Source organism: Anas acuta, chromosome 3 (assembly GCF_963932015.1).
Source record: "Anas acuta chromosome 3, bAnaAcu1.1, whole genome shotgun sequence".
NCBI lineage: Eukaryota > Metazoa > Chordata > Aves > Anseriformes > Anatidae > Anas > Anas acuta.
Genome location: NC_088981.1, coordinates 117455923 through 117474951, shown reverse-complemented (window position 1 = coordinate 117474951; position 19029 = coordinate 117455923). Strand labels below are relative to the sequence as shown.

The 19029-nt window shown below is 55.1% G+C and overlaps 1 protein-coding gene across 6 annotated transcripts in view; it reads left to right on the top strand.

Moving 5' to 3' along the window:
* The first annotated feature begins 9875 nt into the window (after window positions 1–9875).
* LOC137854999 (interferon-induced very large GTPase 1-like) overlaps window positions 9876–19029 on the top strand; it is an 81948-nt gene continuing 72794 nt past the window's right edge. For 2 of the 6 annotated variants that reach the window (XM_068679063.1, XM_068679061.1), the window contains exon 1: window positions 9876–10018. The gene's annotated coding sequence lies outside the window, so the exon portion shown is untranslated. Of the gene's footprint in view, window positions 10019–11437; window positions 11808–11887; window positions 15717–19029 lie in introns of those variants that run through there. The other 4 variants (XR_011095482.1, XR_011095481.1, XR_011095483.1 and 1 more) reach the window with 4 other exon arrangements.

The window sequence follows — 19029 nt, the reverse complement described above, 5'->3', positions numbered from 1 at the left end:
GCAGGAAGCAGTCCATCGAGTCCAAGCAGATCATCGAGTCCAACCTCTAACCTAACACTAACAGTACCCACTAAACCATATCCTTAAGTTCTACATCTAAACGTCTTTTGAAGACTTCCAGGGATGGTGACTCCACCACCTCCCTGGGCAGCCTGTTCCAATGCCTCACAACCCCTTCAGTAAAGAAGCTCTTCCTAACATCTAACCTAAATCTCCCCTGGCGCAACTTTAGCCCATTCCCCCTCATCCTGTCACCAGGCACGTGGGAGAACAGGCCAAACCCCACCTCACTACAGCCTCCTTTAAGGTATCTGTAGAGAGCGATAAGGTCGCCCCTGAGCCAGGCTGAACAAGCCCAGCTCCCTCAGACGCTCCTCGTAGGACTTGTTTTCCAGGCCCCTCACCAGCTTCGTCACCCTTCTCTGCACCCGCTCAAGCACCTCCATGTCCTTCTTGTAGCGAGGGGCCCAAAACTGAACACAGTACTCGAGGTGCGGCCTCACCAGAGCCGAGTACAGGGGGACGATCACCTCCCTAGCCCTGCTGGTCACACTGTTTCTGATACAAGCCAGGATGCTGTTGGCCTTCTTGGCCACCTGAGCACACTGCTGGCTCATATTCAGCCGACTGTCCACCATCACTCCCAGGTCCTTCTCTGCCTGGCAGCTCTCCAACCACTCGTCTCCCAGCCTGTAGCTCTGCTTGGAGTTATTGCGCCCCAGGTGCAGGACCCGGCACTTGGCCTTGTTGAACTTCATGCAGTTGACCTCAGCCCATCGGTGCAGCCTATCCAGATCCTCCTGCAGAGCTTTCCTACCCTCGAGCAGATCGACACACGCACCTAGCTTGGTGTCATCTGCAAATTTACTGAGGGTGCACTCAATGCCCTCGTCCAGATCATCGATGAAGATATTAAAGAGGACCAGCCCCAGCACCAAGCCCTGGGGAACGCCACTAGTGACTGGCCTCCAACTGGATTTGATTCCATTCACCATGACTCTTTGGGCCCAGCTATCCAGCCAGTTTCTAACCCAACAAAGCATACGCCAGTCCAAGCCATGAGCAGCCAGTTTCTTGAGGAGAATGCTGTGGGAGATGGTGTCAAAAGCCTTGCTGAAGTCAAGGTAGAGCACATCCACAGCCTTTCCCTTGTCCACCCAGCGCGTCACTTTGTCATAGAAGGAGATCAGGTTCGTCAAGCAGGACCTGCCTTTCATAAACCCATGCTGACTGGGCCTGATCGCCTGCTTGCCCTGCAAGTGCTGCGTGATGACTCTCAAGAGGATCTGCTCCATGAGCTTCCCTGGTACTGAGGTCAAACTGACAGGCCTGTAGTTTCCCGGGTCTGCCCTCCGGTCCTTCTTGTAGATGGGCGTCACGTTTGCTAGCCGCCAGTCAACTGGGGCCATGATAAGATCACCCTTCTAGTCAATCAAGGGAAATCACCTGATTTGATCTTTTTGGACTTCACAAAGCTTTTGACACAGTTTCCCATAGGATCCTACTGGACAAAATGTCCAGCATAAAATTTAGCAAAAACATCATACCATGGGTGAGCAATTGGTTGAGGGGCAGGGCTCAAAGGGTTGCGGTTAATGGGGCCATATCTGGCTGGTGGATGGTCACTAGTGGGGTCCACCAAGGCTCCATTTTAGAGCCAGTCCTCTTCAATGTCTTTATAAACGATTTGGATGTAGGACTAGAGGGTGTTTGGAGCAAATTTGCCAACGACACCAAACTTGGAGGAATTGTGGACTCAGATGAGGGTGGAAAGGCCTTGCAGAAGGATCTCGACAGACTGGGGAGCTGGGCGGTCACCAACCACATGAAGTTTAACAAGAGCAAGTGCGAGGTCCTGCTCCTGGGATGGGGCAACCCTGGCTGTACGTCCAGACTGGGGGTCGAAACGCTGGAGAGCAGCCCTGCAGAGAGAGATCTGGGGGCTGTGGCTGACAGCAAGTTGAATATGAGCCAGCAGTGTGCCCTGGCAGCCAGGAGGGCCAACCGTACCCTGGGGTGCATCAAGCAGGACATCTCCAGTTGGTCGAGGGAAGTGATTGTCCTGCTCTGCTCTGCAGTGGTGCGGCCTCTCCTCGAGTACTGCGTGCAGTTCTGGGCACCACAGTACAAGAAGGACATTAAACTGTTGGAGAGTGTCCAGGGGAGGGCGACGAAGATGGTGAAGGGCCTAGAGGGGAAGACGTGTGAGGAGCAGCTGAGGGCACTGGGCCTGTTCAGCCTGGAGAAGAGGAGGCCAAGCGGGGACTTCATCACCATTTACAACTTCCTCACGAGGGGGAGTGGATAGGCAGGTGACCTATTCTCTGTAAACACCAGTGATAGGACCCGCAGGAATGGTGTTAAGCTGAGGCAGGGGAAGTTTAGGCTGGACATCAGGAAGAGGTTCTTCACCGAGAGGGTGGTCGCACACTGGAACAGGCTCCCCAGGGACGTAGTCACTGCATCAAGCCTGTCGGAATTTAAGAAGCATTTGGACTGTGCACTTAGGCACATGGTCTAAACTTTTGGGCAGACCTGTGCGGTGCCAGGAGTTGGACTCCATGATCCTTATGGGTCTCTTCCAACTCGGGATATTTTATGATTCTATGATTCTGTGTTTAAAGGGAGAATCCCTGCTACGCATCACACAACTGAAGCTACAAGACACTGGAACTCATGATAAGGAAGCAGCAGACAGACAGAGAAACAAATGTAAGGACTATAAATCTCGAAACTGGACATTGGAATTCATTATAAAGATACAACAAACAGAAGAATTAGCAACGACCAGCTGTTGCAATTAAGAAACATGCCAACTCAGCAGATTCCTGACCAAAGGTGAAAAGTATACTGTGAGGAAGACTCGGGGTCTTCCTCCCAAAGACCCCTGCCCACGTCCCAAAGACCCCCGCCCACAATTCTTGGGAGGCTTGTCGTGGTTTAACCCGGCCGGCAGCTAAACACCACGCAGCCGTTCGCTCACCCTCCCCCCTCCCTCTCTGGGACGGGGGAGAGAAATGGAAAGTGAAGCCCGTGAGTTGAGATAAAGACAGTTTAATAAGACAGGAAAATAATAATAACAAAATAATAATAACAATAATAACAATAATAATACAATGGTGATAATAGGAAAGTAATAATAGTATGTACAAACAAGTGATGCACAATGCAATTGCTCACCACTCGCTGACCGATGCCCAGCCTAACCCCGAGCAGTCCGGCCCCTTCCCCCCAGCTAGCCACCCCTATATATTGTTTAGCATGACGTCAGATGGTATGGAATACCCCTTTGGCTAGTTTGGGTCACCTGTCCTGGGTCTGTCCCCTCCCAGCTCTTACTGCACCCCCAGCCTGCCCGTTGGCAGGACAGAGCAAAAGGCTGAGATGTCCTTGGCTTAGTATAAGCACTGCTCTGCAACAATTAAAGCATCGGGGTGTTATCAGCACTCTTCTCATCCTAAGCCAAAACACAGCATTCCACCAGCTACTAGGAAGAAAATTAATTCTGTGCTAACTGAAACCAGGACATCTATCCACCCCTTATTCCATACCATTTATGTCATGCTCAGGTTACACTCTTTTCCATACATTCTAATTAGTCACCTATAGTAATCATGGTAGTGATAACATACAGTATAATATACTATTTAACATGGTACAATTCAGTTCATGGGCTATTCTCACCCAGTATTAAATCTCCTTGAGGTACACACCGGACCTCTCCGTTCTTTTGCATCACCCACCAAGTGTATCCAGGTCCCTGAGCGAAAACAATTCCACGAATAGGTTTGCCTTTTCCTGAGGCAGGAGTAGCCCAGACTGTTTTACCCAGCATATTTTTTACATGCACTACAGGAACTTTATCCCCATCTACAGTACGTAACAGGTTTGATTGGGCAGGTCCAGCTCGGTTGGTAGATCCCCTAGTATTGACTAACCAGGTGGCCTTTGCTAAATGCGTATCCCAGTTTTTGAACGTCCCAGCGCCCATTGCTTTCAAGGTAGTCTTTAACAGGCCATTGTATCGTTCAACTTTCCCGGAGGCTGGTGCATGATAGGGGATGTGATACACCCATTCAATACCATGTTCTTTGGCCCAAGTGTCTATAAGGTTGTTTCGGAAGTGAGTCCCATTGTCTGATTCTATTCTTTCTGGGGTGCCATGTCGCCATAGGACTTGCTTTTCAAGGCCCAGGATGGTGTTCCGGGCGGTGGCATGAGGCACAGGATATGTTTCCAACCATCCGGTGGTTGCTTCCACCATTGTAAGTACGTGGCGCTTGCCATTGCAAGTTTGAGGGAGTGTGATGTAATCAATCTGCCAGGCCTCTCCATATTTATATTTCAGCCATCGTCCTCCATACCAAAGAGGCTTTGACCGTTTGGCTTGCTTGATTGCAGCACATGTTTCACAGTCATGAATAACCTGTGCTATAGCGTCCATGGTCAGGTCCACCCCTCGATCACGAGCCCATCTGTATGTTGCGTCTCTACCTTGATGGCCTGAGGTGTCATGGGCCCATCGGGCTATAAATAATTCACCTTTATGCTGCCAATCCAAGTCCACCTGAGCTACTTCAATCTTAGCAGCCTGATCCACCTGCTGGTTGTTTTGATGTTCTTCAGTAGCCCGATTCTTGGGCACATGAGCATCTACATGGCGTACTTTCACAGCCAGGTTCTCTACCCGAGCAGCAATATCTTGCCACAATGCAGCAGCCCAGATGGGTTTGCCCCTACGCTGCCAGTTGTTTTGCTTCCATTGCTGTAACCATCCCCACAGGGCATTTGCTACCATCCATGAATCGGTGTAGAGATAGAGAACTGGCCATTTTTCTCGTTCAGCAATGTCTAAAGCCAGCTGAATGGCTTTCACTTCTGCAAACTGACTCGATTCACCTTCTCCCTCAGCAGCTTCTGCAACTCGTCGCGTAGGACTCCATACAGCAGCCTTCCATCTCCGATGCTTCCCCACAATACGACAGGACCCATCAGTGAACAGGGCATATTTCTTTTCATTCTCTGGCAACTGGTTGTACAGTGGGGCTTCTTCAGCACGACCCACCTCCTCCTCTGATGATATCCCAAAGTATTTGCCTTCTGGCCAGTCCATGATCACTTCCAATATTCCTGGGCGACTGGGGTTTCCTATTCGAGCCCGCTGAGTAATCAGTGCAACCCACTTGCTCCATGTAGCATCAGTTGCATGATGCGTAGAGGGGACCCTTCCCTTGAACATCCAGCCTAGTACCGGCAATCGGGGTGCTATGAGGAGCTGCGCTTCAGTACCGACCACCTCCGAAGCAGATCGAACTCCTTCATATGCTGCCAATATCTCCTTTTCAGTTGGAGTATAGCGGGCCTCAGATCCTCTGTATCCCCGACTCCAAAACCCCAGGGGCCGACCTCGAGTTTCCCCAGGTTCTTTCTGCCAGAGACTCCAGGTGGGGCCGTTCTCCCCGGCTGCAGTGTAGAGCACATTCTTTACATCTGGTCCTGTTCGAACTGGCCCAAGGGCTACTGCATGGACTATTTCCTGCTTGATTTGTTCAAAGGCTTGTCGTTGTTCAGGGCCCCATTCAAACTCATTCTTCTTACGGGTTACTTGGTAGAGTGGGTTTACAATCAGACTGTAATTTGGGATGTGCATTCTCCAAAACCCCACAACACCTAGGAAAGTCTGTGTTTCTTTTTTGTTAGTTGGTGGAGACATAGCTGTTATTTTGTTGATCACATCCATTGGGATTTGACGACGTCCATCTTGCCATTTTATTCCTAAAAACTGGATCTCTCGTGCAGGTCCTTTGACTTTATTCTGTTTTATGGCAAAACCGGCTTTCAGAAGGATTTGGACTATTTTCTTCCCTTTCTCGAAAACTTCCTCTGCTGTGTCACCCCACACAATAATGTCATCGATGTACTGCAGGTGTTCAGGAGCTTCCCCCTGCTCTAGCGCAGACTGGATCAGCCCATGGCAAATGGTAGGGCTGTGTTTCCACCCCTGGGGCAGCCTATTCCAAGTATATTGGACTCCCCTCCAAGTGAAGGCAAATTGTGGCCTGCACTCTGCTGCTAGAGGGATGGAGAAAAATGCATTAGCGATATCAATTGTGGCGTACCACTTGGCTGCCCTCGATTCAAGTTCATACTGAAGTTCCAGCATGTCCGGCACTGCAGCACTCAGTGGTGGCGTGACTTCGTTCAGGCCACGATAGTCCACCGTTAGTCTCCACTCGCCATTAGACTTTCGCACTGGCCATATGGGACTATTGAAAGGTGAATGGGTCTTACTGATCACTCCTTGGCTCTCCAATTGACGAATTAGCTTATGGATGGGAATCAGGGAGTCTCGGTTAGTGCGATATTGCCGCCGGTGCACAGTTGTGGTAGCGATTGGCACTTGCTGTTCTTCGACCCTCAGCAACCCCACAACAGAGGGGTCCTCTGAGAGACCAGGCAAGGTAGATAATTGTTTAATGCCCTCTGTCTCTAAGGCAGCTATACCAAAAGCCCACCGGAACCCTTTTGGGTCCTTGCAATATCCTCTTCTAAGATAGTCTATGCCAAGGATACATGGAGCATCCGGGCCAGTCACAATACGGTGCTTTTCCCACTCATTCCCAGTCAGACTCACTTCAGCCTCCAATACAGTCAACTGCTGAGATCCTCCTGTCACTCCACAAATATAGATGGGCTCTGGTCCTTTATAGCTCGATGGCATTATAGTACATTGTGCACCGGTGTCTACTAAAGCCTTATACTTCTGTGCGCGTGATGTGCCAGGCCATCGAATCCACACAGTCCAATAAACTCGATTGTCCCTTTCCTCCCCCTGGCTGGAGGCAGGGCCCCCCTAATCCTGGTCAGAATCTTCTTCGTTTCTGTGTTTGAAGGATTGTCTGCTGGAAGTTGGAGCAGCAAACTTTTCGGAGAATCCTTTTTTCCTGATTGTTTTCTTTTGCAACTCACGTACCCGTGCCTCTAGGGTCGCGGTAGATTTTCCATCCCATTTTCTCATGTCCTCTCCATGGTCTCGTAAGTAAAACCACAGGGTGGCACGGGGTGAGTACCCACCATATCGTCTTCCTTGTGTGGGTGAACGCCTACCCCTGACAGCTGAGACACTGCTTTGTGCAGGTGCAGAGGAGAATAATCTCTCTTCAAGTTGGTGAACCTTTTCAGAAAGTTTCTCCCAAGTGTTCTCTTTTGGTCGGTGGGCACTGGTTGGTTCAGGTGGGGAGGACAATAGATTCTCTTCAAGTTGGTGAAACTTTTCAGAAAGTTTCTCCACAGCTGAGACGCAGGCCTGTAAGGAAGAGGAGAGACTTTCTTCGTACTGCCGGAGTTGTTTAGCCGCTTCATCCACTGTGGGTTCCTCATCCTCTTTCCAGGCCATTACTGCCAATGAGCTGGCATATGATGATGGTGCACTCCGTACAAACTTCCGCCACATGGGTCGTGTACACTTGACTTCATCTGGATCTTTGGATGTTTGTCTCTGGTCTGGATCCTCATAAATCACTTCCCGTACGGCTAATTCCCTCAGGTACTGGATTCCCTTCTCCATAGTGGTCCACTTGCCTGGTAGACATAGAATATCTTCCTTGAAGGGATACCTTTCCCTCACAGCTGAGAGGAGACGCCTCCAGAGGCTGGTGGGTCGTGCTCCATCTGCAATTGCTTTGTCAATGCCGGCATCTCGAGCAAGGGATCCCAACCGTCTGGCTTCCCTGCCGTCTAATTCCACACAATTGGCTCCAGAGTCCCAGCACCGGAGCAGCCAGGTGACAAGCTGCTCACCTATACAGCGACCAAAATCTTTTCGCACATCTCGTAGCTCGCGCTCGTTTAGGCTTCGGGTAGTTACTGTTGCTCTTTCGGCATCCTCATCTTCCTCCTCCTGAATCCTTGATGGCCCAGCGTCGTCATCATCTTCGTCATCTCTATACTTAGTTTTGGCAGAAGCTTTACCTGGATTGGCAGAAGACTCTCTGCGTTCTAAACGACTTGAATTTCTATACCATATTTTCACCTTCTCTACAGGGGCAGCTTGCACTGCTACTGCTCGTTTCTCTGACTTTGTTACAGGGTCTGCCACAGGGGTTGGAATACCCTCTGCAGGGGCAGCTTGCACTGCTACAGCTCGTTTCTCTGACCCCGTTACAGGGATTGGAATACCCTCTGCAGGATCAACTTGCACTGCTACAACACACAGCACCATAATGATCTGAAACCAGGGCCCGGAGAGGATAAACAACACGACAGAGAGCAAATACGGAAAATAATGTACTATAATACTCAATTTGGAAAACAGGCGCAGCAGAGTTGAGATTAAAGCAATCAGCATCATGACAAGTGACTATTAAGCAGGTCTAATCCTTACACCAATTTTAGTTTAACACACTCTGGTCAGATCTGCCGTTATCTCAACCTTTCGGGCCCCACGTTGGGCGCCAAAAAGGCTGTCGTGGTTTAACCCGGCCGGCAGCTAAACACCACGCAGCCGTTCGCTCACCCTCCCCCCTCCCTCTCTGGGACGGGGGAGAGAAATGGAAAGTGAAGCCCATGAGTTGAGATAAAGACAGTTTAATAAGACAGGAAAATAATAATAACAAAATAATAATAAAAATAATAACAATAATAATACAATGGTGATAATAGGAAAGTAATAATAGTATGTACAAACAAGTGATGCACAATGCAATTGCTCACCACTCGCTGACCGATGCCCAGCCTAACCCCGAGCAGTCCGGCCCCTTCCCCCCAGCTAGCCACCCCTATATATTGTTTAGCATGACGTCAGATGGTATGGAATACCCCTTTGGCTAGTTTGGGTCACCTGTCCTGGGTCTGTCCCCTCCCAGCTCTTACTGCACCCCCAGCCTGCCCGTTGGCAGGACAGAGCAAAAGGCTGAGATGTCCTTGGCTTAGTATAAGCACTGCTCTGCAACAATTAAAGCATCGGGGTGTTATCAGCACTCTTCTCATCCTAAGCCAAAACACAGCATTCCACCAGCTACTAGGAAGAAAATTAATTCTGTGCTAACTGAAACCAGGACAGGCTCTACGCAGGCGCAAGGTTCCAAAAGGCTAATTAGCATGAGAAGCGAGGGAAGGCGGGGATAGGTAATGAATATGTATAGGCGCTTGTAGAATATTGATAGATTGATTGTATAAATTCAAGACTGCTTTCCGCTTTGGGTATGCACGATAGGTGGAGAGATCCCCCCGTGCATCCAGCGCTGCAATAAAGAATATACCACTTAAGGAAATTTCGGCTTCAATCTTTGAAGCAGTTCCATAACACCGTTTATATATTTATTTATTTTTATTTATTATTTTTTTTCTTGAGGACCGGGACCCTCCTGTTTCCCCCTTGACTGGGTAATAATCCAGGTTCACAGCCTATCCGGTGCTTCACAGCCAATCCATGGCTTTCAGCTGCCGTCCCGTTACGAGTCGGATTTTTTTTGCCTTTGACACTCTTTGCGGCGGCCTGCATTTTACAAGGTCGCCTGCTGCGCTTTCTGATCGCTGCGAGCGTGCCCCAACACCACCTTCCTTCCTTCCCTCTCACCCACGTAAATGTCCCAAAACAACGTTTTTATGCCCAAAACACCAAGCACCCCCCGTGAAGGCGATGAAATGAAAGAGGGCACGTTTGGGACAGGTGCAGGGACGAAATCCTTTATTCTGAGGGTGGTGAGGCCCTGGTGGAGGCTGCCCCATCCCTGGGGGTGCCCAAGGCCAGGCTGGATGGGGCTGAGGGAGGGGGGGGGGGGGAAATGGCAGCCATGTTCCTGCCCCCCCCCCCCCCCACTCAGGGTCCTCCAGGCCGCTAGGGGGCGCTGTGGGGAGGGGCTGTGGGAGGGGGGGGCGGCGGTGACGTCACGGGCACGCCCGGTGGGCCGAGGCGGCGGCGGGAGGCGCCGTGAGGCGGCGGGCGCGGTGCTGGGGGGGGGGGGACGCCATGGGGTACGTGACGGGAGAGCAGCTGGCCGGCTTCGGCAAGTACAAGGTGAGGGGCCGCGGGGGGGGTCTGCTGGGTGTGGGAGGGGGTCGTGGTGCCGGGGGGGGGGCGGCCCGGTGCTTGGGGGGGGGGGTTGGAGGGAGGGAGGGAGGGGGGATCGGGGCCTGGTGCCGGGGGCCTGGTGCAGTGGGGGGGGGGGGCCCGGTGCTTGGGGAGGGGGTCTCGGTTCTTAGGAGTGGGTCAGGTCTTGATGCTGGGGGTCCCGGTGCTGGGGGGGGGGTCGGGTCCTGGTGCTGGGGGCCCTGGTGCAGTGGGGGGGGGGGTCCCGGTGCTTGGGGAGCGGGTCCCGGTGCTTGGGGAGGGTGTCCCGGTGCTTGGGGAGGGGGTCCCGGTGCTTGGGGAGGGGGTCCCGGTGCTTGGGGAGGGGGTCCCGGTGCTTGGGGAGGGGGTCCCGGTGCTTGGGGAGGGGGTCCCGGTGCTTGGGGAGGGGGTCCCGGTGCTTGGGGAGGGGGTCCCGGTGCTTGGGGAGGGGGTCCCGGTGCTTGGGGAGGGGGTCCCGGTGCTTGGGGAGGGGGTCCCGGTGCTTGGGGAGGGGGTCCCGGTGCTTGGGGAGGGGGTCCCGGTGCTTGGGAGGGGGTCAGGTCTTGATGCTGGGGGTCCCGGTGCTGGGGGGGGGGGTCGGGTCCTGGTGCTGGAGAGGGGTCGTGGTGCCAGGGAGGGGGTCCCGGTGCTTTGAGGGGGGGTCTCAGTGCTTGAGAGGGGGTCTCGGTTCTTTGGGGGGGGGGACCCATGTGCTTGGGGGGGGTCAGGTCTTGATGCCGGGGGTCCTGGTGCTGGGGAGGGGTCGTGGTGCTTTGGGGGGGGGCAGGTCTTGGTGCTGGGGGTCGTGGTGCTCTGGAGGGGTCCTCGTTCTTATGGGGAGGGGGGGGGTCTCGGTGCTTGGGGGGAGGGTACTGGTGCTTGGGAGGGGGGAGTCCCGGTGCTTGGGGAGGGGTCTTGGTTCTTGGGTGGGGGGGTCAGGTCTTGATACTGGGGGTCCAGGTGCGTGGGGAGGGGGTTTCGGTTTTTTTGGGGGGGGTCCCATGTGCCGGGGGGGGTCAGGTCTTGATGCCGGGGGTCCTGGTGATGGGGGGGGGTCGTGGTGCTTTGTGGGGTTGGTCAGGTCCTGGTGCTGGGGGTCGTGGTGCCGGGAGGGGGTGGTGTCCTGGTGCTTGGGGCGGGGGTCTCGGTTCTTGGGGGGGGGGTCAGGTCTTGATGCCGGGGGTCCTGGTGCTGGGGGCGGGGGGTTGTGGTGCTGTAAAGGGGTCCTTGTCCTTAGTGGGGGGGTCTTGGCTATTGGTGGGGGGTCAGGTCTTGGTGCCAGGTGTCCTGGTGCTTGGGGGGGGGGGGTCCTGGTGCTCTGAGGGGGGGCAGGTCATAGTGCTGTGGGTCATGGGAGGGGGTCCTGGTGCAGTGTGTGTGGGGGGTCAGGTCCTGGTGCTTGGGGGGGGGGTCCTGGTGCTTTGGGGGGCCTCGTGGTGCCGGAGGGGGGTCAGGTCCTGGTGCTCTGGGGAGGGTCGTGGTGCTGTGGAGCAGTCCTGGTGCTTCAGGGGGTGTTTTGGTGCTGGGAGGGGGGGCTCTGGTCCTTGGGGGTGGGGTCTTGGTCTTTGTGGGGAGGCGTCCAGACGGGCCTTGAGCATCTCCAGAGGAGGAGACCCCCCAGTCTCCCTGGGCAGCCTGTCCCAGCACTCCAGCACCCTCACCGTGAAGAAGTTTTTCTGTGTGTTGGTGCGGAACTGCCTGGGCTCCGTTTCGTGCCCATTACCCCTTGTCCTGTCCCCACAAACACTGAAAAGAGGTTGGCCAAACCCCTCTGCCTCCCACCCCTCAGGTATTTATGCACATTGCTGAGATCCCCTCTCGGTCTCTTTTCCCCAGGTCTCTCCTCCTCTCCTCGCAGGGAGGCTGCTCCAGGCCCCTCTCAGCTTTCCATCCACGCTTCGTGCAGCTGGAGCTTGGGTCCTGCCCAGTTCTTCCAGCTCTGGCCGCGTACTGGCAGCACCAGTTGCTCTTACTGGCCTTACTGGGAGGCAGCGTGGGGCCGGCAGGAGCCCAGCCAGCGGCGCGTGCCCCCGGGGCAGGCCTGCGGTCGTGTTGGCAGCAGTAGCTGCGCTCAGGAGGCTGTGGTTTCCCCGAATCAATAGGGGCTGTGACGGAGCACGATTCTGGAGCATCTCCACTGGTGCTGGGGCCCGGGAAACTCCATCAGGGCACAGCGTGGCCCCAAAAGAGGGAGCGAGGAGGCTGCTGCTTTTGGGGTGCGGGTAGGTGACGGTGCAAAATAGCAGGTTTCTTTCAGCTCTTGCTGTGCCGCTTGCTCTGCCTCATCCCCTCAGCAGCCTGCGTTCAGCCCTGGAGGAGGTGTTTTGTGCCCGGAGCACGTCCCCAAAGCCAGCACATCCCAAAGCAGGTGCCCTGTTGGGTGTTGTTGGGCGCTGAGCACCCCGTGCCGGGAGGGATGCAGCGCGGCTCCGCTGTTCAGGAGCGCAGACCTTGCGGCTGGCTGCCAGAAATCACGAGCTGCAGCTTGAAAAACCCATCTCCAAATCTATTTCTGGCAGGCTCCTGGGCAACCTCCTCCTAGAAAACTGTGGCCAGGGGAGAAAACGGGTGCGGGACGCTCACGGAGGCGCCTGCTCTTCCTCTTCCTCTCTCTTCTCTCGCCCTCGTGTGAGTTCTGTGCCTCTGCTGCGCGGTGCCCAGGGCGCAGCTCTCATCCAGCTGCTGCAGGAGGAGCAGAGGAAGCTCTCAGGTGATAAAAGCTGCGCGCAAGGCTCTTGCCACAGGGCTACCTGGCGTCATCCTTACCTGGCGATCTGCTGCTGGACCTTGGCTCCCCGCGCAGGGAGGCGATGCCCCGGGGGCAACGGTCTGGGGGGAGCGCCAGCGGAGCAGGGCGCTGGCACCGAGCTGCGGCAGCGCCACGTGGCCTGCTCGGGTCCAAAGGTGGGGCAGGATGCTGTCTCACCTCACAAACTCAGCGAGGGGAGAGGGAATTGGGGTTTGGGAAGTGCCTTTCAGAGCTGCCGCACCCCAAAATCCTTCTGGGGCCGTGTCTAGCAGCAGCGGTGCGGGGGCGGCGGGCAGCAGCGCGCTCGGTGGCGGCTCTCGTGAGAGGCTCTTTGTCTCCTTACCTGCGTGGGCGCTGAAACGAAGCCCTCGTGGTTCTCATGTGTCTGCAGGGCTGAGGCCGGGGAGCAGCTGGAAGGGACCACCAGTCCCGTGCGGTGTCCTCTGCCCCCAAAAAAGAGGGTGCCCCCTCTCCCAGGAGGAAATCCTTTTCCCCGCAGCCTCCAAACAGGGCTGCAGATGTGGCGCTGCGGGAAGCAGGTGGCTGGCGGCTGTCCTGGCAGCCTTGCAGAGGCTCGTCTGGAAATACGAGCCCTAAAAAGATCTCCGCGGGGCTTGCTCTGGCGAGCAGGCTCTGCAGAACAACACTGCAGCTGGCGGGGAGATTTTTGATGGTAGCGACCTGGATGGGAGGCTTGAGGCTACACAAAGGCCGGTCCTCACCCCCCCTGGGCAAACCGCTTGTCTTCTCCTGCAGGGCCCTTCCTGGGAAGGGTGCGGAGGAGGAGAAGCCTTTGAGCCCTGTTCCTGAATCACTTAACTCCTTCCCCAAGGGCTCCCTAATTGCTCTGAGGCTTCCGCGTGTGCCTGCCTTTAAACATCTCCTTCCCAAGGCGCCGCTTGCACAGGGAGCCGTAAGCTCAGCATCCTCCCGGCCTTCACCACTTCCAGGTGAGCGGCTGGGAGGTGGAGCTGCTTCCTTCTTTTTCTCCAGTTCTGCAGGGAAATTGAGGGGCTGAAACCTCAGCCCAGCTCAGAGCATCCCTTGCCTGTCTGAAAGCCCCCTCTTGGGTGAAAACCACCCAGCTGCCGGGGCTGCAGGCGGTGGTGGCATCGCTGTTCCCAGCCACACACGAAGCCCTCTGTGCTCGGGGACCACTGCAGTCCTGTTCAAAGTGTGAACTGGGTGCGAGGGGTGCAGGTAGCAGGCTCCTTGCCTCATCCTGCAGCAGGAGCCCTCCCAGCTTTGCTCAGCCGCCTGCCACCCGCATCCCTCTGCGTCCTTTGTCCCGACAGAGAGGGAGGGGACGGCTGCTGGAGCCGGGTGCCTTCCTCCTGGATGCGTGTAACAGAGGGGTGGGAAAGCAGAGCCGCTTCTTGGCGGCGTTTTGCTCTTCAGGTTGCCTTTAAAGCAAATGAAACCAAAAGCTCTGTCTTTTACTTTTTGTTTTTGCTCCAAATATCTGAGATATTCGTGTGCGCCTTCCTGCTGAGCCTGCTGGGATGGCCGGGTGCATCTTGTGCGTCTCGTCCCGAGTCGTGGCTGCGGGGACTCAGAGGGAGGTGATGGCAGGACAGAGGGCTTGTAGCTTCCCAGGGAGGCCCAAACTCTGCCGTGAGAAGCTTTCCCTTCTGCTGTGGGGTAGGAGAAACCCAAGGGAGGGTCAGCCCATCTCGGGTCTTCTTCGTGGCACTGAAATCCTGCTGCTTTGTTTGTTGCTGCGTGTCGGATCGTGGTGGTGAGGAGCTCCATCCAAAAAGTCACTGCCTGGTTCTCGTAGTTGTGAACCTCCTCTAGCCCTCGTTCCTCCTCTCTGCAAACAGAGCCAGAGGGTTATGTTTTTTTTTTTTGGGGGGGAAAAAACAAAAGTTTTATCTCTTTCAGGTCACATCTTGAAACTCAGCACCAGGAGCGGGCTCGCAGAGCTGCCTGCTTGGGGCCGATCCCCCTCTGGGCCCTGCAGCCCTCCCCTCCAGATCCCTGGCGGGCTGTAGATGAGCGTAAAAGCTTTGTTTGGCTGTCACAAGGCTGTTCTGTCAGGTTCCTGTTCGTGCACTTCTATTTCTGCCTTGTTTCCCTCCCCTATCCCTGCTCTGATCCTGAAATTCCTGCTCCGGATGAGCAAGGAGCCTCGGCTTTGTGGTTTGGGGAGCCGGACGAGGCTTCTGCTCGCCGTGGCAGCTCCTCTCACAGCAGAGGGGCTTCAGCCCTGCTCATGGACGTCATCAACGTGTGAAAACGGGTGAGAGGAGGGAAATGGGGCAGGCAGTGAGGCTGGGGGGCACCTCGAGCACCTCCTCCCCAGCGTCCCGCTGCCCCATGCGTCCTCCCTGCCAACAGCCACCCCTCGCACCCTTCCCTGCACGCTCCTCGCTGCCCCCGTGCTCCCTCCTGGTGCCAGCAGAGAAGTGACCTCGGGGAAAACAAACAGGTCGGTGGCACTGAACGCCCTTAAAGCGTGGCAGCAGAGCACGGGCAGAGTGCAGGGGGGGTTTGTTTGCCCTGGCACGGCTCGGCTGCGGGTCCTGGGGCCTGCCGGGCTCGCTGCCTCCTCTCAGCCCCCGTGGGGCAAGCTGCCCCCCTCGTACCGAAGGGGGGTTGTAGGAAACGGCCTCCTGGATGTTCTGGGGCCCCTGTGTCGAGCACACGCTGCCTTGCTCCTGCCTCGGGGCTCCCCCAGCCCCCTCTGGGTGTTTGAGGCCGGGGCGCCTGCACAGCAGGGTGCTGTCTGCTGCTGCCTCCCGCTAATGGGATTACTGAAAAGCCGTGGTGTTTTTCTGCCCGGGAAAGCTATTAGTGGAATCTGGGCTGTAAATCTGCGTTTTCTTCCTCGCGCACGTAATTGGATCCTGCGGAAACGTCCTGGTTTGGTGCTGAACGTTGGGTGTAAGCTCTGCGAGCCGCTCGTGTCTCTAAACCCCGTAACTGGCAGGCTGGCAGGCAGCTCAGTGCCGTGGTGGCACCAAGTTGTCCCTTGCAGGCCATGCTGGCGCTGAGTACCCCTCAGAACCCCCCCAGCTGGCTTCTTCGTGCGAGGAGGGAGGCTGAAGGCTGCCTCGGTGCACGCAGCGTGACCCCACTGATGGGCTCTGGCTTAGCACCAGAGCGTTGGGCTCCTTGCTGCCTTTATCAGTGCCGTGTTAGGTACGGGGTGTGCGTGTGGTGCCCCTTCCCCAGAACCGTGCTCATCAGCTGTGCCAAGAGCCTGCACGAGCTCACGCGTCCAGGTAAAGAGTTTCCGAGTGTAAATTACGCTGAGATCAATCAAATTGCCTATTTACGGCTTTTTTTTGTGCGTAGGAGCAGCTGCTTTTGGAAACGTCACCCAGCAGGGGCTGGAGATGGGGGGCAGCGGAGCTGGACAGAGGGCCCCTCATCCTGGTAGGGTTTTTTTAAGGAGATTGTTTTAAGGAGACTGTGGCCCTCTGCTTGGAAGAAGCCTCCCTGGGGGTGAATCTTTGAGCTGAGGGGACGTGTCCCATCCGTGTGGCTGGAGGGACGTGGCTGGGAGTTGCAGGGTGGCTCTGTGGGGGCTACGGGGTGCAGGGAGGCTGCTGCTGCACTGTGCTGGCCATGGGATCGCTGAGATGGGGAAATGGGGAGAGGGGAAAGAGCTGGGACCTTCCCCAGGGCACAGCCCCAGCAGACAAACTGCAGGGGGCTTCCCCTGCCTCGCTCCTGGTGTGGCGTTTGTTCCCTCGTTCGAGGCCGTGACAGGGATAATGAGATTTAATGGGCCTGCAGCCCTCCTCCTCCCCTATCTGGTGGTTACTCCAAAGCCTATTATCTCGTAAGGCGTCCAGCGTTCTGTCCTCCGCCGCTGAATTAAGCTGGGATGGAAATTCCTCGGGGCTGAGGCCTCGTCTCACACGGCCTCCAGCTCGGGGTTGTGGGGTAAGGATATCAGGGTATCCTCAGCCACCTCTGAGGATCAAAAAGCTTTGGGGTGAGGGGTAAGATCTCCTGCTTCCCCCTTCCCTCTGCAGGAATCTTGGCTTTGTGGTGGAGAGGAGCCTTCTGCCAGGAGCCCCACGTCTCCGTCCAGAGCTGGGGTCTGCGCCCCTCTGCTCCTCGCTGCCGAATAAATCATCCTCTGCTGCTTGCCCTGCAGCAGGGCGTGCGGGATTCGGGGATGCTCGTGGATGTGGGGTGGTGTCTGTGGCATTTCGGGGTATCTGCAGGACGAGGGAGGGGGCTGAAGGTCTTGCTCAGAGACAAATTCTGTCTTTCTGGAAGGAGAAGGTCTCTTCCAAGCAACAGGAGGTGAGTGGCACAGAGCTGCGATCCCAGTGGGTTATTCTGAACCACACCAGCACCCTGTTGGTGACCTGTCTCCTGTTTTAGGGGGGCCCAGGAGGTCCGTGGTCCTGCTCCTCTGGGAGAGCTGCGTGGCTCTGAGAGCTGGGGCAGGACTTGGCAGGGGGCAGGCAGGCAGGGCAGGGTGCATCAAGCTGTCCACGGTGCGGCTGCAATTCCTCTGGCTGGCCAAGAATGCTCCCTGTGCTGCCTGTGGAGGTCTCCTCTGCCTGTCTGTGGTGGTTTTACCGTACTGGGCAGCTAAACCCCACAACCGCTCTCTCACTCCCCCTCCTTTAGATGAGGAGGGGGAGAAGTAAAGCAAAGAACAACTCACGGGTTGAGATAAGGATAATTTAATTAAAGGGAAATAATTCTAATAATTAAATAAAGACTACCATGAACTAACAATTTAACTAAGGGGAAAATAAAAAGGGAAAGGGGAAAGGGAGGGGGAAAAAAAGGAAAATAAAAAGAAGGGAGGAAAACAAACAAACAAAATAAATGAAGGCTATATGGAAGTGCAGAGGAAAGAAATTACTCTCTACTTCCCACAAATGAGCGATGATTGACTACGTCCTTGAAGCAAGGCCTCAACGCACGCAGCCGGTGTTCGAGAGGAGGACCGACGTCTTCCAAACGAGAGCCCACCCCTCCCCTCTTCTTCCTGTTTCCACCTTTTATTGCTGAGTGTGACATCACATGGTATGGAATATCCCTTTGATTGGTTTAGGCCAGCTGCCCTAGTGATGTTTCTCTCCTCACCTTTTGCCCACCCCCTAGGAGGGTTAGAGAAAGGCCTAATACTGTGCCACTGCTGCTCAGCAGCAGACACAACACTGGTGTGATAACACTGCTGTTCCAGCTACAAGTACAGAGTACGGCACTGTATGGGCTGCTGCTGGGAAAGTTAACATTCCAGCCAGACCCAATACAACCTCCACCCCTTATTCCATAACATTTGTGTCACACTCAGATCCCCATACTTTAGCATACAAGCATCCTCATCATTATTCCTTGTCCTTTAACAGGACAAGGATTTAATAGGACAAGATTAATAGGCAGGTGTATCTTCTCATTCCATAGGTCTTTCTTGAAAAACGTTCATAAGAACTGTTGATGATTAGGTCTTCATCTGCCAAAGTGGCCACTCAAGGCAGGTGGAGTTGGATGTCTGGACGCGAGCACCAGCTTAGCTCAAGTTCTTGTTGCACTGCCCGGCTCCTTGCAACGTTGACCTGTCGTTGATCCTACAGCATCTTCCTACAACATATAACTTAGATTACAGATTAGTTTTCTCTCAGTGTCAAATCTCCTTGAGGCACACACTTGATATCCCCATTCCTTTGCATGACCCACCAGGTGGACCCTGGTCCTTGGGCGAAGACAATCCCACGAGTGGGTTTGCCTTTTCCCGAGGCAGGAGCAACCCACACTGCCTTCCCCATCCACCTTCCTACATGCACTACGGGAACTTTAGCTCCTTTCACAGTGTGTAGGGGTTTTGTTTCGGCAGGACCAGCACGGCTGTCAGACCCCCTATTGTTAACTAGCCAAGTGGCTTCTGGTAGATTTGTGTCCCATTGTTTCCATGTCCCAGCACCTAATGCTCGTAACATAGTCTTTAACAGTCCATTGTACCTCTCAACCTTCCCAGAGGCTTGTGGGTGATAAGGGATGTGGTATACCCACTCAATACCATGCCTCTTTGCCCAGGAGGTAACAAGATTGTTTCGGAAATGAGTCCCATTGTCAGACTCAATTCTCTCTGGTGTACCATGACGCCACAATACTTGTCTTTCCAGGCCCAAGATAGTATTTCGGGCCGTGGCATGGTTTACAGGGTATGTTTCCAACCACCCCGTAGTTGCTTCTACCATGGTGAGTATGTACCGTTTGCCTTGGCGGGTTTTTGGAAGTGGTCCAATATAGT